Source organism: Pseudopodoces humilis, chromosome 9 (assembly GCF_049639895.1).
Source record: "Pseudopodoces humilis isolate 2021_Gansu_Grassland_sample_001 chromosome 9, ASM4963989v1, whole genome shotgun sequence".
NCBI lineage: Eukaryota > Metazoa > Chordata > Aves > Passeriformes > Paridae > Pseudopodoces > Pseudopodoces humilis.
Genome location: NC_142208.1, coordinates 10,490,103 through 10,503,366, shown reverse-complemented (window position 1 = coordinate 10,503,366; position 13,264 = coordinate 10,490,103). Strand labels below are relative to the sequence as shown.

The 13,264-nt window shown below is 38.6% G+C and overlaps 1 protein-coding gene across 1 annotated transcript in view; it reads left to right on the top strand.

Annotated features, from left to right (window-relative positions):
• The window catches only part of LOC102112051 (pro-neuregulin-3, membrane-bound isoform), a 340,969-nt gene that overhangs the window by 242,894 nt on the left and 84,811 nt on the right, over nt 1–13,264 (top strand). Inside the window, exon 3 of the mRNA XM_005520469.2 lies at nt 1,985–2,058. The gene's annotated coding sequence lies outside the window, so the exon portion shown is untranslated. The remainder of the gene's footprint in view (nt 1–1,984; nt 2,059–13,264) is intronic.

Here is a 13,264-nt window from a genome sequence, read left to right as displayed (position 1 = left end):
CCAGTTCCCTCAGCCACTCCTCATTTGTGCTCCACTCCCTTCACCAGCTCCATTGCCCTTGTCTGGACTTGATCCAGCACCTCAATGTCCCTCTTGTATTGAGGGCCACAGAACTGGACCCAGGATTCAAGGTGCAGCCTCACCATAGTAGGTATTACCTGAGCATAAGGGTATGGTGTTACAAGATTATTCTTTGATATATCATCCACCTCTGTACTAAATTTTGAAAGAAACACATTCCCCTTGTGGCATGTTTGTTAGAGGTACAGGTAAGTGAAAATGTCTGCACACTGATGAGCACTTGGCACAGCTCTTCCAGGAGGTACCAATCTGTGACTCTCCTCACATGTTTTTAAGACAAGCAGTTTGGGATAGAGGGTTTTAAGTCTGTAATATGGTATTTATAGCCAAGACAGGTGCAAATGTTTGTCAAAAAGATATTAAAAAATGCTCACAGAAAGGCAAGAATCCCCACCAGCGTAAGTTATACTTAAGCTTTGGTATGAGGTCTGTCAACTCCTCTCAAGACCGTGGAGAAGAGTTTCTTTTTGATGTGAGGCAGCTTCTGATGTTTCATAATCAGAGGCAAAAGATGCATGTAGCAGTGTCTATGTGGACTACTTTAGTTTTTCTGACTAGTGGACAGTTTTAGTTAATAGAATATTTTTTCCTTGACCAATAACTTATGACCACTGTCGTGGGATCTGAATGAAATAAAACCTGAGCAGTTTTTTCAAGTCAGTTATTTTCTAGATAGGCGAGTACTGGGAGGAAGCTGAAGTAGTACCTCATATCCATCATATCCATCAGGGATAAAGGCCAAAAGGGAGGTTTTGAAACATTATTATGTATGGGGATTTTGAATCTTTTTCTTACTGTAGAATTTTACTACGTTTTTAGGTCTGATGGAAACATAATTTACATATTTTCTCACTAATGTTCTTGCTGATCCCTGAGTCAATGCTGGTGAGATGCACTTCTCATTGAACCATTAATTTATTAAACCAAAAGCATATTAAAAGGCAACATTTAGAGGAAGCCTGAGTAAAAACATTGTGAAGGAGCAGATAACTTCTTCTCCTGACATTATCATATCACTCAAGCTGCAGTTGTCAACCCTAATGAAAGGTGGTGATGCTGATTTGAGCATATTGCTTATGTGATGTGCAAGAGCTTTGGGAGATAAGGAATCCCTGTTGCTATCATTTATAATTAAAGTGTCCATCACTTTCCTCTGAAAAACTGCTTGACGAATAAATAATTAAAGATCTGATTCTGATACACTTAGTTGAAATGAGACTTCTGAGAACAGTTCAAAAGCAGTAAATGGAATTTCTTCAAAGTAAGGCTTCAAGATAAATGATAGTATTACCATCTCAGTCAAAGCCAGTTCTCATTTGTTGAGGCAGGAGGCTATTCTGGTTTATGTGCTTTAAAATCTAATCTCACAGGCATCTGAAACTTCCTGCTTGCAAACAATGCCTGATGATGTTTATCATTTTGTCTTTTAAGCACAGTATAAACTGGTATTAAAATTAATGGCTACCTAACTGTTCCCTGCTTTTTCAGACAGCCAAAGATAAGTTGTCTGTCTCATGATTTGTGTGGTATGGAAGCTTTATAAAGTGCTATGTTACCTAAAGAGATAATTTTATTTGCAAATGCGTGTATTTTATACAGGTTTTTTTCCTTTGGTTGTTTCACTGAATTGATATTTAAAATAATGGTTATGCTAAAACGATGTTTACTTTCATAGTTTCTAAAATAATCAAAAGGATGGAGGGGAACTTTTATTTCGAAATACAAAGTATTTTACCTGCTTCTGTCGTGTTCCTGTAATAACCATGCCCCCATTATAGCCGAAATAACTTGCATATTGTAGGTATGCGAGTCCCTTGCAGTGTTGGCAGGGTGGATTTGGTACCTTAAAATTAACCTTTTACTACCGCATGCGTATGTTTGTCATTTATCCCCTTTTTCTCAGGTGCAAAGAGGGCTACCAAGGAGTCCGCTGTGACCAATTTTTGCCGAAAACCGACTCAATCTTGTCAGATCCAAGTACGTCAAATGTTTTTCTTCTCTTTTCAATCCGTGCTGGAGGCTGCTCTTGCCATGTGAGATGACCCTTTGCCTGTAGTCAGTCAGTCCGTGCCATGGGCACTGCAGCTGTGTGCTAACAACAGCGATGCTCTCCTTGGCAGGATAAAACCGCATCGTCCAGACTCTGCTCTTCTAACACACGTGCTGCTCCAGCGGGGCAGTCCAGCAGGGGACGTGATTCCTTAGGCTTTGGAATAATACTGTCCCTGCTTAGAGCCAAAGCATTTGTGTTTCTCTACTTTTGACTCAACTGCAAATAAAATAATATAAAAGGAAGCCCTGTACAGAGTGCAAAGTGGTTCCTTCAAAAGGAAATAAATGCACATTGTGTGGCACTGAAGAGATTATAATCTCCTTGGAAATACTTTATATCAGTTTACATGAAAGTTAATTATTATTCACTTTGACAAGTGATTTGTTGTCTATTTTCACAAGTAATAAATAACAGAGGTGTACTTTTGGGTAATAATGTGGAGACAAAGTAACTTTCTAGTACACAGGCCAGTACATGTCAGAAAAACATTGCATATATCTTCTCCTACTCCACTGTTTCCCTTTCTAAATTTTCTTGACCAATAAAATGTCAAAAAATATTATCCAAGATGAGTTTTTTGAAGGTGAATCAATTTAATTATGCTTATTTTACATTTTTAAATGAAGTGACGTACAACAAAGGGTCATATCCAGTCTCTTGGTTTTGTTCATATACCTGGAACTGTAACATATTAAGTCTTCTGGTTTTGGGTGCTCTTTAAAATTAGATTTCTTTTCTTTTGTTTTTTTGAAGAACAATGCTTGTTTTCCTAGTCTTTGTGCTTTTTAATTTATTTTCTTGTGCTTTTCCATGTGAAAACCTGTTTCCAAGGGCACCTGTTGCTTTGTAGTTCTCTGTGTCGTGGAGCTCCCATTACAGTTTGCTTTTGTGTTTGGTTTATTTTCCCCTTAGCTTGACCATTAATGGTAAAGTGCAGAGCTTGTAGTGAGCAGGCAGCTTTTACCCCAGCCAAGTTTTATGTGCATGTGTCACTATATGTCAAAGAAAAATGTAGCTTGTATCCTAAAAGTCTGGGAAAGGACAGTTGATCAGCAACAGGACAGGGTGGTACCTGTCTGACCTGTTTTTCACAGGGGACTCTGGCTTTACTCTCTCGAGAGCAGAGGTTAAATCCAGGCAGATACAACCAACACAAAGTCCCAAAAAGGCTCCCAGATTAAGCTGCATCTAACAAGACCAAAAGCCCCATGGTGCAGACAGTATTGTTGTTTCTTTCTTTGTGTTGGTCTTCTCTTTAGTAGGAGATGCTTACTCCAGTTGAGTTCTGGCTTTATTGTTTCCAGAGCACTTTTCAGGCAAATGATCATACTCAGTGAGCCAAGTTCTGCTGAAACATCCTTTTTACACCTTCTGAAAACATCAGCTTTTTTAAAAAACATTATTGAGGTTTTCTTTCAAAATTATGTTATTTAGAGTATGTAAGGAGAGGGGGCTTTGACTGGACATTGTCATGGATCCACTGGACACACCCATGGCCCAGGAGGAGCCTCTCTTCTGGTTTGAATGAAGAAGGTTAACATGAGTTAGGTACATTTCTAGTCAGTTTTGAAATTTAACTTCTCTTTGAGCTTTGACTGTTTTCAAAAGAGAAAAAGACAGGTCCAGTTTGGGTCCATTTCTGTGTGTTGGCATAATGTGATGTATCTCTGTGTATGTGTGTGCACATGCACTTGTTCTAAGGATGTTGAGCCTGGAAAGAAGATAATTGAACTTTCTGCTGCAGCTGGACAGTGACAACCTTTTATTCTGGAGTTAAGTCAGTAATGTAGTTATCTTCCTTCTGGAGAGAGAAAAAAAAATAATACCACACTGATAAGTAGCACTCAGTGGCAGGAATGTTTGTTATTTGCACAACCTGAGGAGTGTAAAAAGTATTTGACACAGTTGTCAAGCGCAGTATTATCATCTTCAAAGGCTCTGGATTTACACTGCCAAAACTTAGGTTTGTGGTTGAGTGTGTTTGGATTAGAAAGAGAATGGCTGAAAGGTGAATTTGGAGGTGGCTTCAGAAGGAAACAATTTTTAAGATGCAACACTAAATTTCCAAAAACTGAAAAATGAGATGAGAGCTCCTGTGTCCAGGCTGCACGTAGCCAGCACTGGCTGGTGTCAGTCAAGCTTTATGAACAAGTCCAGCTCATTTGAGTTTTATGGGATTGCTTAGGGTGCTCTGGTAGGGAATTTGCTGCTGATGATACACCAGCTAACTCATTTGAAGTTTGCATGCATGAAATACTGCAGCAATGTTTTTGTCTTACCTTGCCTGTGATACCACAGGTTGTATTTTCAGAATACACCCTTGCCATGGCTGGGAAGTGAATCTGCACCAGTCATGTGGTAAATAGCAATGATTTTGTTATAAAATTGTTAATTATGTACATGGGCCAAAGCATCTTGATTTTTTTGGTCCTTCTCTTCTTACAATGTTTTTTTTAAATAGCCTGCTAAAACAAACCAAGCTTGTTCAGCATAGCTATTATCTGCATATTATTTGCATCATGAAAAATAGTGTGTTATGGCTCTGCAATATTTCTAACACCAGCTTCTTACCTCATTCTAGATATATGTTAGGCAGGTCTTGACTTTATATCACAGATATTAATACAAATTATGTAATACTTAATATGGATTAATGCATGCCAGATCATGTACATGTAGTTTAATTCAACTAACTGGTTAAGGTATTTAAGATTCTGTTTTCAGGAAACGCTCCTGAAACTACCTGATGGTGTTTCAGAGTTCCTGAATTGGCATCCATGGCTTTTTGCAGTCAGATCTACCACCTGTTACCTTCCTTCAGCTCAAAGATAGGATTAAAGTCGTAAGAAAAATAAATGTACAGCACACACAGACCAATATCAAAACACTCCAGGCTCAGACTTTGACTGGACCTTTAAGCATCACAGGAACAGCTTCCATCCACTTCCCTTAATATCTCTACTCTTAACAAGGTTTTCTGGCTATGAGAGAAAGTTGTTAAAAAGGAATCCAAAAAAATCCAAGCACAAGTAGTTTGAGAAGTTTGGTAATCTTGGTATATGAGAGAAACTTGCCTAAACCGTGGGAGCCTCAGACACTTGGGAACCTTACAAATTAAGAAGGGGAAAAGGCTGCATGGCAAAGCCACCCAGGCTCACAGGCCCCTCTAGAGGAGGAAACCTGTAAGCCATGTAAACACTGCAGACCTCCCTGAACACTCTCTCAGTCATCTTCTCCTTTATATGGATGAAGTAATAATGGGGCAAAAAGAACAGGGACAGGAGTATATTTAGAACGTTACTTCAGCTTTCTTTGTCTGGTCTAACTCCTCTATAAATACAGCTAACAGCAATGGTAGAGTACTTACATTTTCAGCATTTTAAGTACAACCTTAATACAACTTTATGCACAAGATATTTTTCTGTAGCCCTATGTGGCATTGGAGAAAATAAAGATTGGGAACTTATTTACGACATAGTTTGTAGAAATGTACTCCTGTACTATCCCTTATAATGTTCTGGAGTAGACCTGCCTGGCCCAATGAGTCCTGAAAGGTAAGTTGCATGTGGGCTGCAGATATTTCTTTTAATCTGCTTTTATTCTGAGGCAAAGTAAAACCTTTAAGGCTTTGACTGTTCTGTGGACATATTCCAAAGTGGGGAACAAGGCATTGAAAAGGAGTTTATCCCATTACCTCATTTTACCAAATTGCTCCATTTCACCTACAAGCATATTGTTCTTAGCACTGAAAGCTACTTTTCTATGCAAAATGTGTATTTTAATTTTATAATGTTTGGTATTAATTTTGTACTTACCATATCAACATTCAATTTGTCCCATTTGACTCAGAAGCTTGAATAAAGAGGGATCTCCTATCAAATTTTGGGAATGTTATCCAATCCTTTTTGCAGAATAAATGCATTGTCTCCTGGAAGAATAAAAGTGGGCGGAAATCTTAAACAGCAAGCCATGTTCCTGCTGTTGCAGTCAACCCCACCACCTAATTTCTTTCTCCTGTAATCTGATGATACTTCACTCATAAGCCAGTGTGATCAGTGTGAACCAGCCACTGGAAGCAGGGTTTGTTTGGCATCCCTGCTTGGAGAATTTCAAGACTTTGCAGCTTCCAGACAAAACTTAGGCCAAAATGTGTCAATTTTATGCTTCATTAAAATGCTTTGTTTCAACTTTGATTTTTTTTTTCCTTTCTTTCTACTTGGTTTCCATGTTGCTGTGCCTCAGGTTTGTTAAACTGGCTTTTTCAAATGTCAAAAGTCTTCTTCCTACTGAGTGAGCTACAGCCTGTGGTCTTGTAACACTTTAACCTGTGACAACATGGTACACATGTTTCTCTTTGAATCTCATCAAAGAGAAACCTGCAAGTGTCATATCTGGAACCTGCAGTTGCTCATTCTTAGATTACCTCTTTCTGTAGCAAGGGATCAAACTCCCTCTTCTGGAAGACTGGGGCTGTAGATAAGAAAAACAACTATAGCTAGGTTAAATGAAATGAAAAAATGTCATTCCAAAAATGTATTCAAAGCCCCAAGACCCCCACTAACATACTCAAAAAAATAAAAAAAAAGCCCACCAAGAAAATCACCAAAAATCTTAGGAACTTCATTTTATTGTTTATTCCGCCTATCTAGTTTTGCATATGTCAGGTCATAGGATAATTCATGTTGAAAGAGAAGTCTGGAGAACTCAGGAAGTTCAGCCTCCTGCCTTAAGCAGAGTTGGCTTTGAAGTCTGTGCTACGGCCCTGAACACCACAAAAGTGTTTTGCAAATGGACTTTTATTAAACAGAGGACAAAAAGCATCACCATTGTGAGATACCTCTAAAATGTATTTTCAAATAATTTGAATACATAAAATGGAACTTGTCCCCCTTACTGAATGACTGATTTTCTAGGGCCTGAATAATTTTTTTGTTAATTCTACTTAACCTTTCTGAATTTTTCAAAGTTCCTTCTGAATTTGCTTTTTTCCTCCTTTTTTGATTTCTAGAAGACATAGGAGAAAAGAAGATTTTGCTGCTGGAAATAGTTCAAAGGTTGCATGGAAATAGGGGCAGTTAGGAGTGGGAGACTACCCAGAGGTGGATATCTTGAGTTTTGTGGAGGACAAGTCCTTCTTAAACAGATTTAACATGGGACTTATTTAATCTTAGAAAGAACTTTTGAAATCTAGATCTAAGTCTGAATTTTGAGGCTTAACTTAGTCTTAAAAAGAAAAGGTTTTAAGCCTCTCTGCATTAATTATTTAATCTGTTCAAAACTTTTTTATTCAGATAAAGCATATGAAGGGAGAGGTTGTAGATCAGTCTTCTTTTACAGTGGCTGTTATTTTATGCTGTCTTATCAAACTAATGGCAGAGTGCCACACTACCTGTGTGTTCACAGAAATATTAATATTGCTCTAGGATATTAAGCTTTTGCAAAAATGAAATAATCAAAAGGTGGTATTTTATTGGCTTGTAAAAATAGGGTTTAAGAGCTACAGATGTGGTGACTACAGTCCATAGAAGTCCCCAAAAATGACAAGTTAGTAGAAGATCTGTTAGCCTCTCTCTGGTGGATCTGACATTTCTCTCAACTGCAGTCTCTTTATAAAGGTGTATAACCGGGGTTCCTCCAGCTCAAATGCATCACAAATTAACCTGGATTAGTCCTGATGAATTCATGGATTGAAAGGAAGGAATCGCCTTAATTAAAATTATAATAAAGAGGAAAAGTAACACATTCTCTCCAGAAGTTTCAATGACTTTAGGTGAGAAAAGATGCCTCAAATGAGAGACAGGCTGAGGAGTATGAAACATCAGCAAGGTAAAATAATAGAGAAAATATATCCCTGGGGCAATGGGGGACATTTTCCCTCCTCTTGGATCAGGTGTGTAGAGACCTTGGCATATGATCAACAAAAGATGATGTGTTTTCGAGTGGGATGGAAGCTGTAAAATTTGACTTTCTGTAAATAGTATGAAACTTCTTGATCTCTGGTTTCTGGTTTTGTTTTCTTTTCCTTAAAATAAGAACTTAGGCTTTATTCTGCAGAACTGGAATGGAATGTTCCAAACCAGAAGAGCGACGCTAACAAAGATTCAGTAGAATTGTTCACCAGTGATAACTGGAAGTGTGAATGTGTTTGTTATCAGGATGTCCTGAAACATTAAAGTCAAAGAGATTCATTGAAGTCACAAATTTGCCACTAATGCCATGGGCAAAGAAAATCACTGCCAGTTTTGATAATGTTATTTCTTACAATCCCAAAAGCAAAATTTAAATTCATTGGAAACCCCTTATAATACTTGATTCTATGGACAAGGTAACAGTGATTTGTACGGAATATCCAGTATAGATGTTTTTGAGTAATTATTTTAAATGTCTTCTTTTCTCTGTCCGTACTGTAACATAGGTTTTGCAAATCACAAGGATATTGGGAATCCTCATTTGTCTGATGGGGAAGAGAGTATTGTGAGTTCATGCTAAATTTGTATTGCTCTTCTCAAGTCAAAACAGAAAAAAAAGTGTGCTCGTGTGAGAGCTGTTGCCAAATATTAAGCTGAATTGCTTTCATTACTTTTGTGTGCAATAACAGGTGTTTTTTCTCTACTTTCTTTGAATTACCAGTCCTTTTAGAAAAAAAAACCAAACAAACCACCAGTGGGTTTGCACAACTGCTCCCCACACCCTCTGTCTTTCTTTCTGAAAATATTGGTGGGTGGGTTACAGTTTATTTCCATTTAATATTTCAGTTCTAAATTACTTGTCAGCCTTTGCTATATTCATATAGATCTTTATTTAGGAATTAGTTAAAATAACATTAAAAAGGTAGGTTTTTTTGAAAAATAGAAAAATTCAATATGAATTTGACCAAAATCCTTTTATTATTTTAAAGGAGCATTTGTTCCTTATTCTTCTCTGTTCATCTCTTCTCCTGGAAGACAAGAATGTGTTGCCATCTGATTACTCACCATTTTTTTTATTTTCAAAACTTTTTTATTTGAAGTATTCAGTTATGTCTGGTTTTGCCATGGCTTTTAGGCCATAGATGGTCTTCTGGAATTCAGCTTGTGCAGGCTGCATCTGTGTAGACATTCTTACAAAGAGGCTGGAATCGGGCAAACGCAGTATCTTTGACAGCGGGGGAAAAAAATCTCTAAACAAACCTCAAAACCACTTGTTTCATTCTTCTTTAAAATTTGCATGTTTGTGGAAGGATAATAATGAAATTGAACAATTCATTTTATATGGAGTCAGTAGAAATCCCAAGGAAGAAAGAAAATGGGATCTCTAGCAATACAAATCCCAGCCAACAAGGAGTTTTCATCAGCATGTCTTCCTGTAAACCATAGTTGCTGTAAATCAGAAAGGAAATGAAAGCCACCTCATGCAGAGAAGTTTGAAGGCTGCCTTTCCAAACTGCCATTCATCTGTGAAATGTGGGACTTGTGTCTACTTAAAGAACTTCTAGGTTTTTGTGTAGTGATTTTTGCACGTGTATTTTAGGGAAGTTTACCATCTGATGGCGGAGTCTGGGCCACGGCTGGTTACGCAAGGGCCCCAGCAGATGGCTGTGGATGGAGGTTACAGTGTTACATAAGGACTGCGATGGGAATCGCTGTTCCCGCTCTTCCGCCAGCCGGGAACATCCCGGGGCCTCCCTGCGAGGCGGTGCGGCTCTCCCGAAGCAAGCACCTTCTGAAGTGATGAGCCTCTGAAACAGCAACTCCTCCTAGCCCTCTTACAGACACATTGTCATTTCCTCAATCTGCTGCTGCCCATTTTGTGTCTGGAAAGCTGCAAGTACAAATACAGCTGAAGTCTATGTTCTGTGACACCCTGGAAGCCCCTAATTTCTCCTGTTACCCTCACTAACTAACTTTTCTGACTTGTGTACTCTTCTGCTGACGATACGTTACTGTTGCTGTCAATCTCCTGTGGTCCTTCGGAAGGACCTCCCTGGTTTTGCCTGGATGGATGAGGTGCAGTCAATCACTGCCTTGTCAGATCACATTTTCGGATCTCCTAAGAGGAGAATTCAGCAGTGCATTGACCATAGTTCTTCATGCTCAGGGAGAAAAGTATAAGGAAAAATGGGCCATCATGAAATGACATATGGGAGAATTACCCAAAACATTTAGCTGAAAAGCATTCATTTTGTTGAATTCTTGTCTTTGTAGATTAGCTACTCAGTTGTCCAACAGGATCTTACTTTAGCAATACTATTTCATGTTGCATCACACTTCTGATGTTAAATTCTTCATGGTTGGCTGAGATGGCATGGCATAGGTTCCTTTAAGATGTCATTGCCTGTTGCAGGAGCTAATAAGGATACCTGGAGGAAAGAGATGGATTTCTCTTACTGGCAGTCAATCCTATGTCTTAGATTTAACACAGACATATTCAAAGTGTGAATGTTTTGCCATCTCCTATGGGTGGTTCTGAGTTAAAATGATTCTAGTAAAAAATGCAGTAGTGTGGGGGCAGGTAAATCCTGGAGCTGTGGGGCTCCTCGTGCTGTAACCTGTCCTGTCCTGTTTTATAAGCAGTGACCAGCAGGAAGACGAACTCTGCATTGCAGAAGCACAAATCTGAGGTTCAGTGCTACACACACTCCCTGTCTTGAGAGTAAAACCATTAAGGGTCATCCATGAGAGCAAAAGCTTCTTCCAAGAGGATTTCTGCTGAGTGTGCTGATCATCTTCCCAAATTGAATACCTCAGAAGAGCCTCTGTGCTCTTAGCTGATCGTCACTCTTTGCATTAAGTCCTTACTCCTCTAAAAGGATGCTTATTAAGGCAATTATTTTTGTTAGACTTTTCACTTCACTTAGAGCTTCTATCAGTGTTGGTTCAGCTAATTTGAACAACCTCTGCTCATGAAGGAAGACGAGGAGTAAGAATCATTCAGAATTAAAGTAGTGAGTGCTCTGTGTTGCTGTACAGATTCTGTGAGGGCAATGTATGTATGCACATACCTGCCTACGAGAAGGGTAATCTTACTGAAAACATTATGGGTCAATATTACTTACTGTGAGTTTGATTACCACATCAAAGTTATAATATTTTGCTAAGAATAAAAATAGCACTGAGTGTCCTGAAGGCATTTCCCAGCACATTTCTTAGGCCTAACATGAAACACATTTAGCAACAGGGAATAGCCGCTTCTGGTTAAAACTTTACTGTGCAAACCCAGTAATTTATGTAGCTATTTTTTCCTGGATCAGAAAGATCAAATGATAGAATCTTGATCTCACTGGGACTGGTAAACTTTTGTTAATGAGCCCTTCAAGACTGAATTGTCCTCATGGGAGGTCCTTTTATGCCATGTATGACTACTGTTTTCCAGTAGGTTTTGTATCAACCATTAGGGAGTCAAAATTGCCAGCCATGGCATTCATTTTCTTCAGTGATAAATGTGCTCATGGCAGGAATTTCTTGAAGACAAACCAGATCAGTATTGTCCCAGAAGCAAACCAAAGAGCAGACCCAAAGAGGCAATTCTTGATGAGACTGTTTGGAGGACCAGATTCATTTCCAGCCTTTTCAGGGAGCACCCTGCTCTCAGGGCTCCTGACCCTTTGCTCTCACTGCAAGTACCTGTTTGCTGTAGAGAAAAAGTAGAAATGTTTGCTGCCGTCACCAGTCACAAGTTAATAAGGGGCCTGGGAAACAAAGTTTCTTCTGTGATTTCTGCACACAGCCTGAGTAACAGGCATGATAATCCAGCTCTGGATGGTCATACAAAAAAAAACATTACTGAAACACAGAACAAGTAACAGCCAAAGCCCTGCCTGTCACTGCCCATTGCCTTTCTGCAAGTAATTCTCATCTTTGACCTCGTCTTCCCCAGCCACTTTAACACCTCAGCTGAGTTAGCAAGAGGAGATTTGAGTGTTCTACATATGCTGCAAAAATACCAGTTTGTTTGTTTTTTTAATCTTTTACCTTTCATCCCAACATATCTCCTTTATGTCCCTCCCCATTTGTGAGGGGCTTTTTTCTTCAGCATCTGAATTCTATTTCTTACAGTGAGTCTTCTCTTTCTGCTAGTCTTTGCTATCACTCAAAATTCGCCATGTGCTTTGCTGTGATTCCTTCCCACACTGTCACTCTGTGTGGCCTTTACTCCCTCTCTGAAACCAGAATTTGAGTCCTCTGTTTCCAGTCTTCCAGATGAAATGTCTTAATCACAAATAGGTTTTTGTGGGCTGTCTGGTCTGTCTTATTTAGGCTTCTCTTTCTTCTTTATCTAAAATGTTTACTTTTGTTCCATAATGGAATAAAAAATATAATTTGCAGTTTAATTTAGTATCCAAAATGTTCTTTAAATGTTTACAATGAACAGCTGTCTACATTTCATTTTGCTTCCAAAGGAGTTGGCTCCAATTATCTCTGAAGATACAGGGAGAGGTTAATACCTGATGCATATCAGGAGAAAATATCCACTGTGTGGGCTGTTTGTGAAAAGCAGCATCTAAATTTAACTTGGATTCTTTTTTTGTTTGCTTTTAGTAAAACTGAATTTTTCTTGAAGAAAAGGTTGCATTTTCAATACAGTCTGGTTTTATGCGTCTCAGCAGTGCTTTGATTGTTAAAGCTTTTTCATTTTCAGAAGGAACCTTATCTGGTACAGGGAAAAAAAACCCCAGAATTAACAGAGAACAGAATACCAGCCCATGACAGGTGAAACACAGGTTCAAGTCCTTGACCTGATTTTGCTCTCTTACAGGTGAATGCCTAGTCACAGCAAAGAAAATGGAGTGGGTCATTCAGTGTCTTTTTTTGGGTTTGTGCTTGTGGATTTTTTTCCCTGGGAGAGAAAGACTAAGCTTTTTCTGCTATTTCCCAGCTAGCTCTAGTGGTGAGTCAGTAAACTTGAAATTTCTACTGTAGTGAAATGTGTTTTTTTACAGTATAGCCCTACCTTATAGACAGAGCACAACACAGAATTTTGCCTTAATGCTCATCTGTGTTATAGAAGGTGCTAGAGTTTACAAAATGTAAGATACTGACTTAGGTCTCAATCTTGAAAAGACTACTGATGGGTATAGTTTCTCAAGAAAAATACTCAAATAAAATATATTGAGCAGATTTGAAGCATCCAGCTGAATTATTTGCATTAATT